The 19,952-nt window shown below is 37.8% G+C and overlaps 1 long non-coding RNA gene across 1 annotated transcript; it reads left to right on the top strand.

Moving 5' to 3' along the window:
- The first annotated feature begins 2,587 nt into the window (after window positions 1–2,587).
- Window positions 2,588–4,508, top strand: LOC133882810 (uncharacterized). Its single transcript, XR_009902729.1, has 3 exons — window positions 2,588–2,906; window positions 3,721–3,756; window positions 4,382–4,508. It is a non-coding gene; the product is annotated as an uncharacterized LOC133882810 (long non-coding RNA).
- The last annotated feature ends 15,444 nt before the right edge of the window (window positions 4,509–19,952 follow it).

Genomic DNA, 19,952 nt, shown 5'->3' with positions numbered 1-19,952 from the left:
ACCACTCAATGACCCAACATGCACGGTCGGCCAGATGTTGTTTGGATTTCTTTCAGAAGCATGGTACGTACAGATAATATGGACTTGATTCAAGTCATCTGGTGGGAGATTAAAACCAAGTCTCTGCTAAATAAAGTGTTGGGTTGTAATTGGACCATTTGGGGATAACATATTCTGCTCTTATGTAGTTTGTTGGGTTATTGCCATGTGTTTTCATATATATATATATATATATATATATATATATATATATATATATAGTTATTCTTGTTCTTGGTGTTACTGACAAATTGCAACAAGAAAATCATTTATAGCGAATTTCGGCATCCATTTGAACTTTCATATATATTGGATGAGTAATTAATATGATGTGCCATATATACTCGTATGAAAGGCCAAACTGGCTGCTTGGGTGCATGCATATGTGTGCCTTCCCAAGGATTATAATGCTCTAATCACAGCTAGAATTTAATACTATGGTACTAGCTAGTACCATCCATATATATTCTCGAAAACTCAAATGAAACTCTAAAAGAATGAATAATTCCTCTAAAAGAGCATTATTTTTATTGGGACTAAAATCTCCTCAGATGCTCAACTATAAATAAAGAGATTTTGATGAATTATCATTATAATGCCACATTTTTAATATGCAACATAAATTAAAATTTTAAAAATAACAAATAGAATCAATTGACTAAAATAGACATCTTTCTTTCGTAGCCATTAAGATTAATGCCTTTCTTCATGGTATTTCATGCGTAAGAAGAAGAATGTTGGGAGTGGTGGTCTCTTGTTTGGTTTCCTTATGCCATCCCAAAGCAGGCCTTTCTTCTTTGACTTACTCTTCACAATAGACTAACAACTAGAGATAGGTTGTTATCTTGGGGTTTTAAAGGAGATACACAGTGTGTGTTTTGTAGAAATTGTACTGAAAGCCGGAATCATTTAATGGTGTGTTTGGGAATAGAGAAGAATCAAGATTCTTCTCTATTCTTCTCTACTTTTTTAAAAAACATAACATATTTTATTCTTAACTTTTTCAAATTTTTTTAAATTTTATCTCACTAAGTCAAACTTTGAAATTCGTGCAGTGAATTAGAATTCAATTCTAATTTCTAAAAATTCAATTCCCATCCTATGCAATTTCAATGCTAGAATATGGAAGGACTGTATGAAGCGCTGTAATGTTCCAAGTCCTTGTTTTGATTGGCACGATTTGATTATGGAAGGTTGTCGAAGCTGGAAAACCAAATCTATGTTTAGTGTTATCTGTAGATTGGCTATTAGTTCTATTGTCTATGGGTTTAGAGAGCTAGAAATGAGATTAAACATGCAGGCCATCCTCATACAGAAGAGCAAATTTTGAAGTTGATCATCTGGGAGGTGAGAACTCAGATTGCAGGGAAATGAAAGTTTCAAAAGACCAAGGAAAACATTAGTCTCTGTAAGAGCTGGAATATTGATGAGTCTTTTCTGTCTTAAGTTTCAGCTGCTTGTTTGTTTTCTCATGTTTTCCTGTCTTGTTGACTGTTTGTTTTGGTTGTAGTCTGGTTTCCAGCTTGTTTTGTTGGGTCTGTTTGAGAAGTTTTAGAGCTTGTTTGCTCGTGTTTCTGTTTGTGGTTTTGGAGTTTGTACAGTTGTTTTGATATCAATATAGTTTAATTATTCATCAATATATATATATATATATATTGTAATACCCCAGATTTTAAGACAAGGTGTTTTAAATAGAATTTAAAATCTATGGCGATCAATTCACGCTTTTAATTACTCGATCGACATTATTCTAATAAATTGCATCTTTATGTGCTATCTGTTCCAAAACCTAAATATTTAAATTGATTGGAATAATAATATCTCTAATATTATTATACGAGAATATTTTGTAGAATAATATTATTAATATATAATATTATTTTGAAATATTTATTGTACAAGATATTATTTTGATCTAATATTATTTTGTATAATAATATTATCAGTGTAATAATGTTATTCAAAAATTAACATTATTTATGAAACACACTGAACTCAAAACAGGTTTAAAATTATATTCTAATGAATTATTAAATGGTAAAGACCCGATATAAAAATATTCAGAAAATATTTTATATACAGATTAATTGAATCTGCGGATTAATTGAATCTGAGTGAAGGAATCTACTGCGTAATCCCTGTGCGTCATCTCCTGTGAATTACCCTTGCTGCCCACTGTTTCTCTTCTATAAATCCGAACTCCCTTCTTCATCAGAAACTCGCACATCTCATAACTGAAGCTTTTCTTTCTTTTCTATTTGTTCTTTCTTTTTCCTCTCTGTTTATTTTGGACTGGGTCCGAGTAAAACTGAGAGAGAGATCACTCTCCTTGTTTATTTTCTCTACTTTCTTCTCCTTCTCTTCCGTTCTTCTTTCTTCTAAGACCGAGAGCCCGAGAGAGAGGGAAGTCGACTGAGGGAGAGAGAGACCGTGGGAGAGCCAGAGAGAGAAACAGAGAGGGAGATCACCGAGAGAGAGAGAACCCGTGTGCCCCAAAAACCCACGAGGAGACCCGACCGGAGGCCGAACTTCCGGTGGAGCCAGAGGACCCAACGGACCCAGAAGGATCCGAAACCCAGAACCCAGCAAAAACCCGACCCTCCAACGACCTATGACCCAACAAACCCATGACCCGAACCTCTTCTTTTTCTGCTTCTTCTTCTTTCCTCCTTGTCTGGTCGAAACAGAGAGAAGAGAGATCGGGAGAGCAGAGAGGGGGAGAGTGTACCGCCGGAGATGAGACCCAGACCCGGTCCTTGTTTGGGTCGTCGCCAATGGGCCAGAGGACGCAATTCCGGTGGCCTGAAGCATGATTTCCGACGATCCTTCGTTGAATTTCTAATGGATTTTCACAGAAAATCCTCAAGGTAATTTATGATGAATTATCGTAATTCTATTTCGAAATTGTTATGGGTTTATTTTGATTTACGGGTTATTGTTGATTTGTTGGGGTTTTCTCTGATATTAGTTGATTTCCCGGTTGTGTGGTGTTTGGTTGGTTATGGGTATTTCGTGTAGCCTCTTTCCCTTGTTTTGACTAGTCGATTAAGGTTTGGTGTGAAGGCTTTGGGTGTTTTTCAGAGGGGTAGATTCACGATTTTGGTTGTGTGGGTGTTACGGTCGAGCCAGGATTGTAGATGTTTTGTTGGTTCTCTCCTCTGTTCTGGTTATTGGAGTCCAGCCAGTGGGAGTGTGCTCTAGCCCTGTGTTCCCTGTCAGCCAATTTCCACATTGTGTTGAACTGATTGAGTGTATTTTTGAGTAGAAGCCGTGTGTGTGTGTGTGGTATTTTTCCCCGGTCCCGGCCACTGTGTTTTGGTGTGTTTCGGTTTTGTAGCCTTTTAGCCAATTCTGGATTTGGGGATTATTACTGGGTATTTCATGTGGGTAATTTTCTTTTGAGGTTTTGGAAGTCTAGATGTATCCCCTGTTTTGTGATTTGGACCAGTTGAGGATGATTTTTGAAATGGGATTTTTGTGAGTAGGTAGTGGTCATGCTGGCCGAGTAGTGTTGGTATGTAGGTTGGAATGTTTCATTATTTGATGGTTAGTTTTTGAATGAGGTTTTGTTAACTAAACTTTATAAGGATTTTTAATATGGATATAAAAGTGGCAAATGAGATGTTTGGAAAAGAGAACTGATACTAATATCCTATATATATAAATATATATTTATTGCAGAAAAATGAGCCATTATGAGAACTGCACCAAAAGGCTGTAAGTATTTCTATACTTACTGAGGACGAAGCTGGTGGATTTTTCCATGATATTGTGTTTACTGCTTTATTTATTTGTTTGCGCATGTGATCTTACATGTTTTCTATTTTTAACTAAAATGGTTAATAACAAAGCTGGTATGCAGCGGGGGGGTGATGGCTGCCAGTGGAACCTTTGGCTTCCGTGACACTTAATAAATAAACGGGTTATGACCTTTGGCTCATAGTCTGCTGGGACCTTTGGATTCCAGTAACAAACTAATAAATGTGAGAGTTGGCTAATACAGCTGGGGTGTTGATGGTATTACTAACTGGGATCGTTGGCTCCCGTGACACGCTAATCCGGACCGTTGGTTCCTTCACGAGAGGAGTGCATAAAATTGATAATTAAGCCTTGCATTTAAAACTGTCATATTACTGTTTTATGGTTAGGTATACATTTAATATATGACTGTGATTAGCTACCACGGATTATATATTGCATATATACGTGACTATAAAACCATATTTGCATTATGTGGCATTTATTAGTAAATCAGCATTCATATTATTATGGGAAACAGTGGACTCACTTAGGTTGTTTTGTGTTTTTATTTCTATATATATATATATATACATTGGTGCAGGTTTATAGACAAAGATTAGAGCTCGAGTGGTCTTCAAGTTAAAGATATATAGTTTGTATTTTGTTTGTAGTCTTCTGTGTTTATAACATTTTATGTTGACAAGATTGCTAATAATTTCCATGTATTCTCTGGTGTTACTATTGACACTTGTTTCCATGTATTTGTTCTAAGTATTTTCTAATGAATGTCTAGAGGTATTTAATTTAAAAGCTCTGATGTGTTATTTAATCCAAGTCTGTTGGATAAATTATATTCCGCTACCAATTTATAACTCTGATGTTTTAGTAATGTCACGTGAAAATCGAAAATTTTTCACTTACGTCTTTTTAAAAAAGGCGGGGCGTTACATATATAGTTATAGTTATAGTAATAGCGAATTTCGGCATCCATTTGAATTTTCATATACATTGGATGAGTAATTAATATGATGTGCCATACATATATACTTTTATGAAAGGCCAAACTGGCTTGGGAGCATAATGCTCTAATGACAGCTAGAATTTAATAGTAGTACCATTCATATATATTCTGGAAAACTGAAATGAAACTTAAAAGAATGATAATTCCTCAAGAAGATCCAGCATTATTTTTGTTAGGACTAAAATCTCCACGATCAAATGCTCAACTATAAATAAAGAGATTTTGAGGAATTATCATTATAATGCCACAATTTTAATATGCGACATACATTAAAAATTTATAAATAACAAATAGAATCAACCAACTAAAAAAGACCAAAAAATAAAATAAAATAAAATAAAAGAAGGAAAAAAAAATCTACCAACTCAGAATCAATCTTTTATTGCTTTCATCTTTCTTTCGTCGCCATTAAGATTAATGGTAGACCACTGATTGGCTGACCCACAGCCAAGTCGCTTTAATGTAAATTTTGTGTTCTTATTATAAAATTAATCTACAGACGCATATGCACTAAGCAAGCTTTGTTTAACCAAGCCGCCTGCATTGAGATTGTCCAAGTGGTGGAACATAATTTTAGTTCAAATGGATCAAGATTAAAAAATAAAGTTGAATAAAAATAATTCAAACTATTAAAGAATATAATTAAAGAAATAAATAAACCGATCAACAAAATTTAATTATTATTTAAAATATATAAATATAAATTCAAATTTATTTTATCACACCTAACGATAATTTATTTAGTTGTCCTAGCCATCTAAAACACCAAGTGCAGCTAATATTAGATCAAGCCTAACGGTAATTTATTTTACAGCATCTTCAGCAGATTAGGTAAAATACCCATGTTAGCTAAATTTAGTTAATATTACCTATTTTTCAGCTCAAACAAATTAGCTAAAGGCTAGCTAAAATACATTTGGTGATATAGTGAATAATGAATAGCAAAAGATTGTTGTTCATTATAGATCATTTATTTACTATATTCTCTCTTCTCTTTCCCTCTCCAAAAGGTCATATTGGCAATAAAATAATAAATTTATATAAATATAAAACAAAATAAATATTTAATTAGATATTTAGATCTTATGGTTGCAAATGCTTTAAGAAAGAATTGTTATAGACTCACAATCACAGGTACTTTGACATGACATCACGCCAACAAAGCAACCAATTCATGAAGGTTGTACATAAAAAAAATATAAAATATATCCCATTGGTCTCGCTCTTATCTTTATTTAAACAGACCGTTTTGTGTTATTTAAACGAGTAGACGGGGGTGAGCAACTAGGGCATCCAGATGAATTCGATCTAATGGGTAAGGAAAATTTATGGAGTTGAGGATTTGACCCCTCTCAACCCCCTTTCCCTCCTCCCTGGATTGTCCAGTCTTTTTAACAATGAGGCCAGCTCCATCCCGTAGGGATGAACTCTTCGACACAATGAATATTACAAACACTTTCATTTTTATACTTTTTGACGTGAATGTACAAATCACCATTGAATTTTAAATGAATTATCATTAAATTTTTTATCCAATGATGATTTTCATTGCCTACTATTAAATTCAAATTTATCTTATCACACCTGACGATAATTTATTTAGTTGTCCTAGCCGTCTAAAACACCAAGTGTAGCTAATATTAGATCAAGCATAATGATAATTTATTTTACAGCATCTTCAGCAGAATCGAAAAAATGCACACGTTAGCTAAATTTAGTTAATATTACCTATTTTTCACCTCAAACAAATTAGCTAAAGACTAGCTAAAATACATTTGGTGATACAGTGAATAATGAATAACAAAAGATTGTTGTTCATTATAGAAGAGTAGATCATTTCTTTAATATATTCTCTCTTCTCTTTTCCTCTCCAAAAGGTCATATTGGCAAGAAAATAATATATATATATATATATATATATATATATATATATATATATCTTATGGCTGCAAATGCCTTAAGAAAGAATTGTTAAGACTCATAATCACATGTACTTGTGAAATGAGAATCAAAGCTGTGATGTATAGAACACCAACAAAGCAAACAATTGAAGGTTGTACATAAAATAATAAATAAATAAAATATTCAGTTGGTCTCAATCTCATCTTTATTTAAACAAACCGTTTTGTGTTATTTAAACGAGTAGACGAGGGTGAGCAACTAGGGCATCCAGATGAATTCGATCTAATGGGTTAGGAAAATTTTTGGAGTTGAGGATTTGACCCCTCTTGACCCGCTTTCCCTCCGCCTTGGATTGTCCAGTCTTTTTAACAATGAGGCCAGCTCCATCCCGTAGGGATGAACTCTTCGACACGATGAATATGTAAGGAATATGGCCTTTAATGGGCTTTTGGGCTCATAAGAGGGAATGGGGTATTCTAGAAGGTGTTGAGGTTTACAATTATGTTAGCATATTCTCTAACATAATAGGTTATTTAAGGAGGAGGCAACGGGTAGATGGTAGAAAAGAAGAAAGAAGAAGAAGAATATTGTAGCTGGTTATTTTTTAGAGAGATTAGGCTTCTATAAGTGTCTGGGAGAGTCTAGGCCTCTTAGAGGGGAAATGATTTGTGGGGGACAGGAAATCGTCCCCCCCCCCCCTCTTTTTATTAAACGAACACTTTTTAATGAGAAAGTGTCATTTGATATCATTAATGAAAAAGTGTCATTTAATGTGATATCAAATGACACTTTCTCATTAAAAAGTGTTCGTTTAATAAAACGAGAGGGGGGGGGGGGTGAGGGACGGTTTCCCTTCCCCTGTGTATCAGGGCTCCTCTCAGAGTGCCTTGAATCTTTACCAATTCTACCTTTGTTTGACTATAATATCCCTGAATCTATATCCAAATAAGAAAAACCCATAACATTTGGTATCAGAGTCGTTCCTTCCTCACCCATGGTATAAAATCTAGAGACTATAATTTTTTGCTTTGTGCTACCTTACCAAATACTAGTTTAAGGCTCTTTTATTTATAGAGAAGTAGTTACAAAGAACTAGGAGATTACAATGTGATAAGAGAAGAGACTAAGAGTTCTAATCTTGTTACACTTGTGAAGTAAATCTGAACTATAAGTTGTCTAGTATTGAACTGAGTTATCTAGTATTTAAATTTGAACAACTAATCTTATCACTAGACTAACTAATCTTATCTTTAGACTTATCATTATCTTGAAAGATATGTTGAGCGACGATCATCTCGGTCTCCGGCCCAGTCAGCACCGGAGTATGCTTGGATAGAAGCAAAGTCTGTGCAATAAAATTGAAGTCCAAAGTGAACTTTTTGCTTGAGATATCGTAGAAGTCTTTTCACGGCCTGCCAGTGAAGATTAGTGGGGTTGTGCATGAATTGAGCCAGCTTGTTGACACAAAATGAAATGTCCGGTCTGGTGATGCATAGGTACTGCAGCGCACCTATTATGTTGTGGAAGAGAGTATGATCAGAAAATAAGTCACCTTCATGTGCTGACAAATGTGTAGAGGATGCCATAGGACAATTGATCGGTTTGGCTTCTGTCATCTTTGTCCGGCTGAGAATATCAAGGATATATCTATGCTGAGACACCAAGAAGCCACCGAAACTGGGAATTAAGAACTTCAATGCCTAGAAAATAATTGAGGTGGCCGACGTCTTTCACAGCAAACTCTTGTTTTAATGTGGACAAGAGATCACGGACTGCAGAGGAGCTAGATGAAGTGATCAAGATGTCATCTACATAGATTAACACTAGGATAGTGCATGAGGCCGATTTGTAGAGAAATAGATAGGTGTCCAATTGTGAGGCCTTGAACCCGAGTGTCAGTAGCTTGCCACTAAGTCTGGAAAACCAGGCCCTTGGTGCTTGTTTTAGGCCATAGAGAGCCTTTTTTAGTTGACAAAGATGATTGGGATACTGAGGGTGAGCAAAACCAGGGGGCTGAAACATGCAGACCACCTCTAAAATGTCGCCGTGTAGAAATGCATTTTGTATATCAATTTGATGGATAGGCCATCCATTTGAAAGAGCAAGAGAGAGAACAATACGTATCGTAGTAAGTTTGATCACTGGACTATAGGTTTCACCATAGTCTATTCCAGGTTGTTGGTGAAAACCCTTAACAACTAGTCTTGCCTTGTACGGATCAATTGACCCATCAACTTTCCTTTTCAACCAAAAAACCCAATTGCAGCCGATGACGTTTGTAGTTGAGGTAAGTGGAATAAGTGTCCAAGTTTGGTTCTGTAGTAGGGCATCGAACTCTATGTTCATGGCAGCTCTCCAATTTTTTATATTTATTGCTAAAGAGTGACAAGTAGGTTCAATGATAAGAGAAGAGGACTCGGCAAGGAGGGCTCTCGGAATTAGATACTGAACTCTGCCATTTGTGAATTCATGAGGTTTTGAGAATGTTATTTTTTGCATGAGTGACCATGGGGTGAATTGATTCTAGAGGAGCTAAAGGTGGAGATGGCACTTCAGGAATAATAGGAACAAAGGAAGACTCGGCAGATGTGACTGTTCAGATTAAGGGGATTGCAAAGGAGTGGACAGTAAAGGAGTAGCATAAGGTATAGATGCGGTGTTTGGTTGTGGAATTGAAGCAGCCAATGGATAGGTGGTAGCGGACTAACCGGCTACGTGGATTTTAAATTTATAAGTTTACCACTCGCAATAGTACGAATCAATTGTACTATAGTAAGGGTGATCGAACCACAGAGATTATGGGTTGTTTTGTGTAACAAGATATCTAAAGAACGTATTTAACTTAACTTTAAAAATAAACACAAAGTAAAGGCTGTAGAATTGAAGCTACAACAATAAAGTGAAGAAATGAAAGCGGAAAATGAAAACAAACTTAAAAGAAACTTAGGGTATTGATCTTGTCCAATCATCAACCAATGAAATGCTTAAAGTCTATATAGATCTCCCTAACATGCATGATATGAGCACATAATGGGCGTCAACCATTACGACGACCTCAACGTGAAAACACTTTCGTTAAGACGTAATCATAAAGCACCTAGTTTTACATTAAACAACTCCACATAAAGATTTAAACTACAATTGAAAAACGTTTACTCTACCAAAGGTGTGAAATGATTGGTGTTCCCTAGCATACCCTATAAGGTGACTCTAATGAGAAATCACACATCATGTCAAATAACATCATTGCACAAGACATCATTCTCTTTCAAAAATGTTGATTTTATTCATGAATCTAAGAAAACTCATAGACAAGCCTAACTCTTTTTCATGAATAATTAGATTGGAATCTTGAAGACAAAACCTTTTAGCATGGGTTTTGAAATCCTCTAGCCTTACACAATCATCAAACATATCAAGAAAAACTCAAGACCATCAAGAACACTTCATGGTTTTTGGAGAGGATTTGGATCAAATCCTAAGAACTAAGTTAGCTAGACATGAAGTAAACTAATCTAAGCATGAAATTAAAGGAAAACAGTAAAAGAACAAGCTAAAATTAAACTAAAATAGTAGATTAAAACTTAAGAAATTCGGATTACAAGCAAAGAAATAAAACTTAAGCTAGAACATAAAGAACAAAGAGGAAAAGGAAGAATAAATTGCTCTCTGGGACTAAGCCCAAAAAACGTGCATTAAATGAATTACAAAAACACTAAAAATTGAGTGATACACCTGAGCAAATCCGAAATCCCCAAAAGATGCATGTCTAAACCTAAATCCCTCATCTCATATATATAGAGAATTGGATTTACAAAAGACCATCAAAAATTAATTCTAGCCAAGTATTCAGAGCTGGTCGGCGTCCATTTCTGTCCACAAAATCCAACTTATGATTTGAATTGCATAAAGAATTCAAAAGATCTTGAAATATCTGATCTTCTGGAAGACGGAATATTCGATCGATCGATTATAAAGTCGATCGATCTAAATTTTGATCGATCTCATTTAAATTCGATCGATCTAATTGCTTTAGCCAATTCTTCAGCTCCTAGGAACAATCTCGAACTCTGGAAATGACTAAAATACCCTTGATGTATTTCTAAGTCTAATTCAAGTGTTTTGAATTAGATTTCAATTAAGACCTGAAAATAAGACAAAACATAAAAACTACAACAACATGTTATATATACAATAAGAACTAGGTCTAACAAATGCAAATTAAGGGATCTTGAATCGAATAATTTAAGACTTATCAATAAGAAAGAAGAAGCAGGGAGAATGGCTGCCTGGAATTTGGAGATGAAGTTTCTTTTGAGAATGCAGAAGTATATGGAAAGGTAGACTTGGTGAAGACAACATCTCGGGAAATACATAGACGATTTGTAGGTAAGTGAAGGCATTTGTACCCTTTGTGCAGAATGTTATATCCTGAGAACAAACAAGGAACAGATCTGGGTTGGAATTTGTTGGTATTATAGGGCCGGAGGTTAGGCCAACAGAGGTAACCAAAGGTTCTTTAAAATGAGTAATCAGGACGGCATTTGAAGAGAACTTCAAATGGGGATTGATTTTGAAGAATTGTAGTAGGCATGCGATTGATGAGGTAGCATGTAGTGGAGAATGCATCATCCCAAAAGGGTAAGGGTAAATGAACATGAGAGAGTAGTGCTAGACCAGTTTCTACAATGTGTCGATGTTTCCGCTTAATTGCACCATTTTGTTGGTGTGTATGAGGGCATGACACACGATGTAGAATACCGAGCTGTTGGAGGAGTTTGTTAACAGGGCGATATTCACCACCCCAATTAGATTGAATTGCTTTTATGTTGGTGTTAAAGAAACATTCCACATAAGATTTGAAGGTTAAGAAAACGGAAGAAACATCACTTTTTAATGATACATCAGTATAGATTAAAGCAAGTGGACACAAGGCAGTTCCAGAAGAATACGAAAAATGGAGTTGCTTGCTATTGGCATCGAGACATGTAGTGCAGGCAGGAGACTCTTTAGGAGTAGTAATTGGAAGTTTCAAACGGGATAGGACACGGCGAACAATCTTTAAGATTGGATGGCCCAATTGTGAGTGCCACTGAAAAAAAGAGGCGCGCTCACCCACCATGGCAGAGTGAGGATGCTTATTTGCAGAAGGGAAAAAGTGGTAAAGGCCATGTTTATTCAGCCCGTGGAGGAGGAGTTTCCCCGTGCGGCGATCCTTCAAGAGAAAATATGAAGGATGAAATTCAAAGAAGGTGTTAGAATATTTTGTGAATTTATGAACAAAGATGAGATTTTTTGAAATGAGAGGGACATGCAGAGTATCAAGGAGGTCAAATTGAGAAGTAGGAGTGAATAGACAAGTGGTACCAATATGATCAATTGAGAGCCCCTTACCATTACCAATGCTAATTTTATCCGAGCCAATGTAGTCTTCAGCCTTGATGTTGAGGTTGGCCAAGTCAGAAGTCAGATGATGAGTGGCTCCCGAGTTAGGGTACCAATTCTGATCTAAACTGCTGGAGGGTGCCGAGAGATAGGCATGTGCTTGAGGAGGCTGTTCACAAGCGTAGGCCTCATTAAAGCGATTGTAGCAGTCCAGCTCTACATGACCATAGTGGTTGCACACTTGACACAAAGGTCGGTTGGAGCGGGAATTGCTGGATGGAAAACCACGGCTAGAAGAGCCTCAACCCCTTCCTTGAAAGGGTCTGGATGGACCAGAGAAGAAGCTACGGCCAGAGTTGTGACCATGAGAACCACGCATGCCCCGGGATGGGTGGTGAGAATAGTAGCCTCGGTTGGCAAAGTTAGCACTAGCAACCAAGAGATCAAGAGAGGCTTGATGTTGTTCTAGCCGCATCTCATGAGAGAGAAGATGGCCATAAATCTCATCCACAAAAAGAGGTTCAGCTCTAGTTGTAACAAAGGTGACGAAAGGATCAAAATCAGATCCAAGGCCTGCCAGGAGAAAGGACACCATCTCAAAGACATTAAGAGGCTGACCAACAACAGCAAGGGCATCACACAGTGTTTGGAAGGTGTGATAATAGTCGGCAATAGAGGAGGATCCCTTCTTGAGAGTCTCCAGTTGATAGTGCACCTTTTTGTGCGTGCCTTCGTCTGAGAGGTGAAGAGGGTCTCCAATGTAGTCGACATGTCCCGAGAAGTGGCTCAACAGGTGACATGAGTCAGCATCTTTTCAGAAAGAGCTGAGTTGATAGCCTCGAGCAGCAGTTGATCTTGCATACTCTAGTGGAGGAAAGCCGGATTTGGAGACGTGGTTGATACGCCATCTTTGGTGGACGTCACAGTGGGAGACGGGCAGTGGGTTGAACAATCAACGTATCCATAGATGTTGCCGCCTTTGAGGTGCAACACAATTTGAGGCAGCCAGACTGGATAATTGGTGTTTGTGAGTTTGGTAGGGTTGAAGTTGGTGAAGGTAACTAACGGAGGGGTTTGATTGTGAGTGGAGATCATGACAGGGGTCTCGGGTGGTGATTGCTGTGGTGGGTTGGAAGTAGACATGATCGAAAGATGGAAGAAAATTGAGAGAGAGAGAGAGAGAGAGAGAGAGAGAGAGAGAGAGAGAGAGAAAAAAAACAAAAAAAAAAAAAGATGTAAGTCACGGTTGTGGCTCTAATACCATATAAAATCTAAAGACTATAATTTATGCTTTGTGCTACCTTACCAAATACTGGTTTAAGGCTCTTGTATTTATAAAGAAGTAGTTACATTGAACTAGGAGATTACAATGTGATAAGAGAAGAGACTAAGAGTTCTAATCTAAGTGTTACACTTGTGAAGTAAATCTGAACTATAAGTTATCTAGTATTAAACTGAGTTATCTAGTATTTGAATTTGAACAACTAATCTTATCACTAGACTAACTAATCTTATCTTTAGGCTTATCATTATCTTGAGGGCTAGATATGTCTTTAACACACGGCTTCCACTGTCTCTATTTCACTCAGAAATTTTCCCTTCGATATTTTCCTTCCCTGTCCTTTATCAATACCCAAAATCCTGTGAATATGCTTCCAAATTGTCCAAAATTTTTTTTTTCCACGTTTTGGAGCGTCCTCCGAATCCAAAAGACTTTGTTTCTGCTGTTATCTTCCTTGGCCGACAGCACTCGTCTCTTTCAGTTGCAGGAATTAGTCAAGGAATGTCAGGAGGCTTGGGTCCAGCGGCAAATCTTCAATAATCATGTTGATCAGAAGCTGTCCACCCTTTCAGAGCTCGACCAGAAGATGAACACACTTACAGAGCTAGTCCAAATCGTCCTTCACCCACATCAGATTCATCCGGATCGACCGCCTGGTGCTCTCGACAGGGATATCCACCTGATCGGTACCTTTCCGACAATCCCAGCGCGAAGAGCGCGATGACCAGCTTGAGCATATTCGCTTCGACCCAGAGTGTCGCCTCAGCCAGGACCACCTTGACCCCGACAGACGAGATGGCCAGGACCCTTTCGTTCAAAATCGACGTCAAGTCGAAATACATTTTGGGACCCAATCTGTGGTTCTCTTGCACCTTTGCGTTAGTTTTTGTGTTGGCTGCATTCTGTTGGACAAAATCACTTCTATGTAATGTTGCTGCTTTCACAGGGATGCTGCTTTATCCAACGTCTACTCTTTAGCTATGTTTTTCAAGAAGATTCTGTGAAGTTTTCAAGGAAGTCTATTTCGGTTCCCGGTCAGCCGTCCGGACGACGTGGCAATACCGTTCGGACGCTCATCAGTCAGCAACATTCGTTCGAACGATGAGATCTTTCTGTTCGGACGCCCATCAGTGTCTAGAAGCTTCATACAGTTCAAGGTTGCATCCGTCCGGACGTAATGGCAAATCGTCCGGATGCTCTTCAGAGTTCGAGAAGATCCCAGTGTTCCAGTGCATCCGTCCAGACGATGTGGTTATACCGTCCGGACGCCATTCAATGTTTAACAAGCATTAGGGTTTCTGCATCAAGACACAGTTATAGGAAGACGGTTACAACCGTCCAGACGATGTGTGATCCCATCTGGATGATGTTCTCTATAAGGCAAGACGTACATACAAAGTTCAACCGTCCGAACGACAGTCTTCATGGTCCAGACGATCAAGCTTCATATATAAAAATTGTGTGCACCAGTTCAACCGTCCGGACGTCAGCCTTTAGGGTCTAGACGCTCCAAAGCCTTATTATGGTAATTACGTGCAGCCGAAGTGCAACCGTCCAGACGCTCGGTCAAGCCGTCCGGACACCGTCCAGTATTTTGATCATAACTTTTTACTCAAATATCGGATTGGGAAGTAATTGGCGTCGTTGGAAAGCTAACGAAAAATGATGTAAATTGATCATCTGGACGGCCAATAGAAGCATCCAGACGGCCCCCTTCCGGTCGGAAACATCTGGCGTCCGGACGGCCCTGCGAAAATTCCAAAATTACTTTTCGGACAAGGAAAAAGCTGCCCGTCCGGACGGCCAAGGCTCCCGTCTAGATGCGCATGCCACAAACTCCATTTTTTACTCGATTTAGGCCTTCTAAAACCTATAAATAAGGGGTTCTAGGCATGCATTCGACAAGGAATTCCATGGTGAATTCCTTACAGCTTAGAGAGGGTGTTTAGGGAGATATTGAAGATCTACTAGCTCTCTAGCTTTGCCAGTGTGTGTTTTGATCAGCTGTGAAGTCTATCTTAGGGGTTAACCCTAAGGTAAAGAATTCCATTGAAGACCCCTTCAGGTAGGAGACCTGGTTGGGAGGCGTTCGTGTTGGGTTACACATTAGAGAGCAAGGTACGACCACTGCATTAGGGGTATGTGAGTGTTACTACTTTGTATCTAGTCTTGTCTTCTGAATAGTAGATATCCTAGATTTGGCTGCCCTGGAGTAGTTTTTCTCTTAATTGAGTTTCCACTTCGTCAACAAAATATTTGTCTCCCTTAATTCCGCATTTAATATTTTGTTGCACACTGTTCACACACACTGTTAATTAGAAGTCCAATAATTTTCAATTGGTATCAGAGCGGGTACACTCTGTTAAGGATTATTTCCTGAGTGTGATCCTCATCTCTTGTGACTTCTATTTTTTTTATTACACATTTATCATGGATTTTCCTCAGTTATCTGAAGAAAATCATGATATTGAGCTCTCTAATTTTTTTTGCTAAAATAGATAAAATTGTTTCTCCAAAAGAGCTCAAAAAGGTGAAGCAAGAAAAAGAATCTTTGATTATTCAGTTATCTGAATCACATGCTTTGATTGAATCTTTGAAATCTGAGAATACCATGCTATTTAACATTATTGATACACTTGAGAATAAATTAAAAGAATCTGAGGATCTCTTGAAAAAAATCTCAAATGATAATTTGAAAAGCATGCTTTGTATTCATTCAGATGTTTCTAACAAGCCTGATTTAACTGTTGATGATTTAAGTACTTCTACTTCACATACTTTTGATTCTGAATTAGATATTAAGCATGTGATAGAAGATACAGCTTGTTTAGATAATTCTTGCTTAATTAATCATGTGATGCCAAAGTCCAAGGAATCAGGAACATGAGGTAAGTTTTTTCCTACTTGTCATAATTGTGGGAAAATTGGTCATATTAGACCAAATTGTTATTTGTTGAAATCCGACAGGCCTTTGATTAAGCAGGATGCTCCGAGAAAAAGTGAAGTTAAAGATTCTTCATCATCAAAATATGTTCCTCCGCATAGGAGACATATAAAATGTAAGAGAAATGTTATTTGTAAGAATGCTAACCATAATTATGCAGAGAATGTTAAGAAGCATTCAAACAAAAGAAGCTTGCCCACCTGTCATCACTGCGGCATCACTGGTTACATCCGACCCAAATGTCCACAGCTTCAGGCTCAGAAGTCGAAGGTTCAAAGGGAGCTTCCAGCAAGAGCTACATCAGGCATTCTACCTTCGACAGCACATCAGGCTCCACGGCCTCAGCAGCAGTTTGTCCTGTCAATCAAAGTGGCAAATCAAAGAAGAACAAATCAAGGCACTACAAGAGAAACCCGCAGAAGCTCACTAACAACCATGGCTATGAAGGGTTGCTAAGCCTGATGCAGGGTATGCTAAGGAGTATGGCCAACATGGACATGACCCACAAATCATCTCCACGAGTTAAAAAGGTATGGGTCAAGAAGGATGGGACCATTCACCCCTTGAAGGGGAGTGGACTCACCTAGTAAAGGTGAAGTCTTCCCATGCCTAGGATTTTGGTTCCTAAATCCTAGTGCATGTCAGGTATGTTTGCATTGCATCGTTTATCATGCCATATCTTATTCATGTCTTGCATTCTGTTTGAGGAACCTTTTATTCTATTCCCATATTTTCTCTTGTTATCTTGAGAAACATCTACAGATATTTTTTTTTAGGATGACAATTAAAGTATGTCGGGCAGCTGCTTTTCTGTCTTGGTATTTCTAAACCTCTCTCCATGAGGACAGGTTTAGCTTTACCTTACATGCTAGGGAATAGATGTCATTTCCTTTTCCATAAGCATGTCTTTGTTGTTTTTGTTCTCTGTCTCATTTTTCAACAAAAAAAAAAAATGGGGAGAAGATGCAGAATTTTATTTTTTTTCTTTTGATAGCTTTTCAGATATTGCATATGTTTTTGCCTGATATCTCAGTTCATTATGCATTGATTAAATATGCTTATATATGATTGAGAGTTTATGCATGATATCTGCTAAGTTTTCCTGTGGCATCTTAATGATAGATAGTTAATTTCCTCATGCGATGAAAATGTGCACTATTCAAGGCTCCCCTAAGGTACATCTTTTCCTTCTCTGACTTTTTGCTTCTAGAAATTCTAGATAAGAGAAGAGGTTTTTGATAAGATGGCCAAATTGACGAAATGCTAGTTGAACCTAGAACTTAAAAATTCTGACATTCTCTCTAGGTTGCAATATCAAAAGAATCAAGCAGTTACCTTTATGAATTTTGCGCGATATATGTATATTTTCTGCTTATGTGCTAAAATATGCCTTGTCCTTCATGGTACAAGTAAAATATTTACCTTGTCCTTCATGGAACAAGTAAAACAATTGGATGCTGCATCTTAGAGGGAGTGTATCAGATGAGAGTGGCTAGGCCCTAGTACTGAATAAGGTTTGACTTTTGACTAATCTTTCACTGATTTTCTCTCTTGTCTAGAAAATCTGGTTGCTTTTTGTCATATCAGTGAAAGTCATACCTTATGGGAAAAGTCTTCACACACACACACATTGCATGAGTTGAGTAATCTATTTAAAATTTCTATCTGCAGGAAAATTTGTGCTTATTGAATACTTAACTCTCATTTATATCTTTGCATATTCTTGCAATGCTATTTGACTGTTTTAACAGTTGATTATACATGCGTGTTCTGAAGCTAACTTTAGGGAAAAATATTTTTCCGCAAATTTTTCTCGTATTTCAAATTTTCAATGTGAAGCATCCGGACGGACCTATCCTTACGTCCAGCCAAGAGCAGTCTTGCCATATGCTGACCTAGCAGTTATCATCCGGACGGTTAAGTGACACATCCGAATAGGATCTCTATAAGTTTAAGACTTGCTTCTCTTTCTCTGCCATACACACATCTTTGCATTTTTTTTTATTGATTTATCATGGCATGTTGTGTGTTTTTCTCGTGGATTTCTCCCGACATTTTGGCATTCTTTGCACATTTCTTCTCATCTCATGATCTTCATTGTGTCTTCCGTTATTAAGTTTTTGTACTTTTAGAATATTTGAATATTTGCTGGGATATTTTCTTGAGATAGTGTGCATGAAAATCTTATTCTGTCTGTGTGTTGGGTTGATATTGGTATATCTGGGTCATTTGGATTGCGATATTTGTTTTTGTAATTCTTGGGCATCCAATTGACAGCTGTCATAATACCACTTTCTTTTTTGGACTAACAGGATCTAATATTTCTTTGTGGTGTTATTTTTAGAAATATTTCTATTTAAACTTCTTTCAGGAATATGTCATCCAACAGCTCCCAGCACAATATCTGACAGATGGATCCTTTGGAAAACTGACTGTTGAAGTCGGATGTTCAATTTCCAAAGGTCTTAGGATTTAAGATGAGCTTTTTCCCCTAGCTCATGCAGAGCCTTCTGTAGCATTCCCTCAAATCTGCATCAGTCAGAGGTTCAGTGGTAAATCTCTTCAATTATCTTGCAGACCAGTTGCTTAGAGGATGTCAATCTGCGGATAACCAGTTTCAGGCTTTGCAAAATCAAGAAATTGAAGATTTTTCAGTCCATGGTTCCCGGCCTTCTGAGCTAGAAGCCGAAGTAGTTCAAATCCCGCATTTTATACGGATTTCTCTCCGTTACTTGATTTTAATGGATCGGCAAGATTTGGTACTTGGGGATTTTGTTCCTCTCTTTTGGGCCACTTGCAGACTCTTTTATATTTTCCTATTGTTTTAGATTTTAGAACTTTTTTGTCTGTGGATACTCTGTTTACCCTTGTTCTTCTGAGACACTTAGAGGGAGTAATTGTTGTGTGGTTTTTCTCATTACTCTGTTTTACCCTTTATCCCTTTGTGACAAAAAGGGGGAGAAATTTTTGATTTGGACCGGGATTGTATTTTTAACCGGTCAAGTGATTTTTGTCCCAGAATGGCCAAAGGGAGAGTTTGTTAGTTTTTGTGTTGGCTGAATTCTGTTGGACAAAATCACTTCTATGTAATGTTGTTGCTTTCACAGGGATGCTGCTTTATCCAGAGTCTACTCTTCAGCTATGTTTTTCAAGAAGATTCTGTGAAGTTTTCAAGGAAGTCTATTTCGGTTCCCTGTCAGCCGTCCGGACGATGTGGCAATACCGTTCGGACGCTCATCAGTTAGCAACATCCGTCCGGACGACGAGATCTTTCTGTCCGGATGCCCATCAGTGTCTAGAAGCTTCGAACAGTTCAAGGTTGGATCCGTTCGGACGTAATGGCAAATTGTCTAGACGCTCGTCAGAGTTCGAGAAGATCTCAGTGTTCACAGGGATGCTGCTTTATCCAGAGTCTACTCTTCAGCTATGTTCTTCAAGAAGATTCTGTGAAGTTTTCAAGGAAGTCTATTTCGGTTCCCTGTCAGCCGTCCGGACGATGTGGCAATACCGTTCGGACGCTCATCAGTTAGCAACATCCATCCGGACAACGAGATCTTTCCGTCCGGATGCCCATCAGTGTCTAGAAGCTTCGAACAGTTCAAGGTTGGATCCGTCCGGACGTAATGGCAAATTGTCCG

Source organism: Alnus glutinosa, chromosome 11 (assembly GCF_958979055.1).
Source record: "Alnus glutinosa chromosome 11, dhAlnGlut1.1, whole genome shotgun sequence".
NCBI classification, from domain to species: Eukaryota; Viridiplantae; Streptophyta; class Magnoliopsida; order Fagales; family Betulaceae; genus Alnus; species Alnus glutinosa.
The sequence above is the reverse complement of the archived record's forward strand: the minus strand, read 5'-3'. Positions and strand labels throughout refer to the sequence as shown.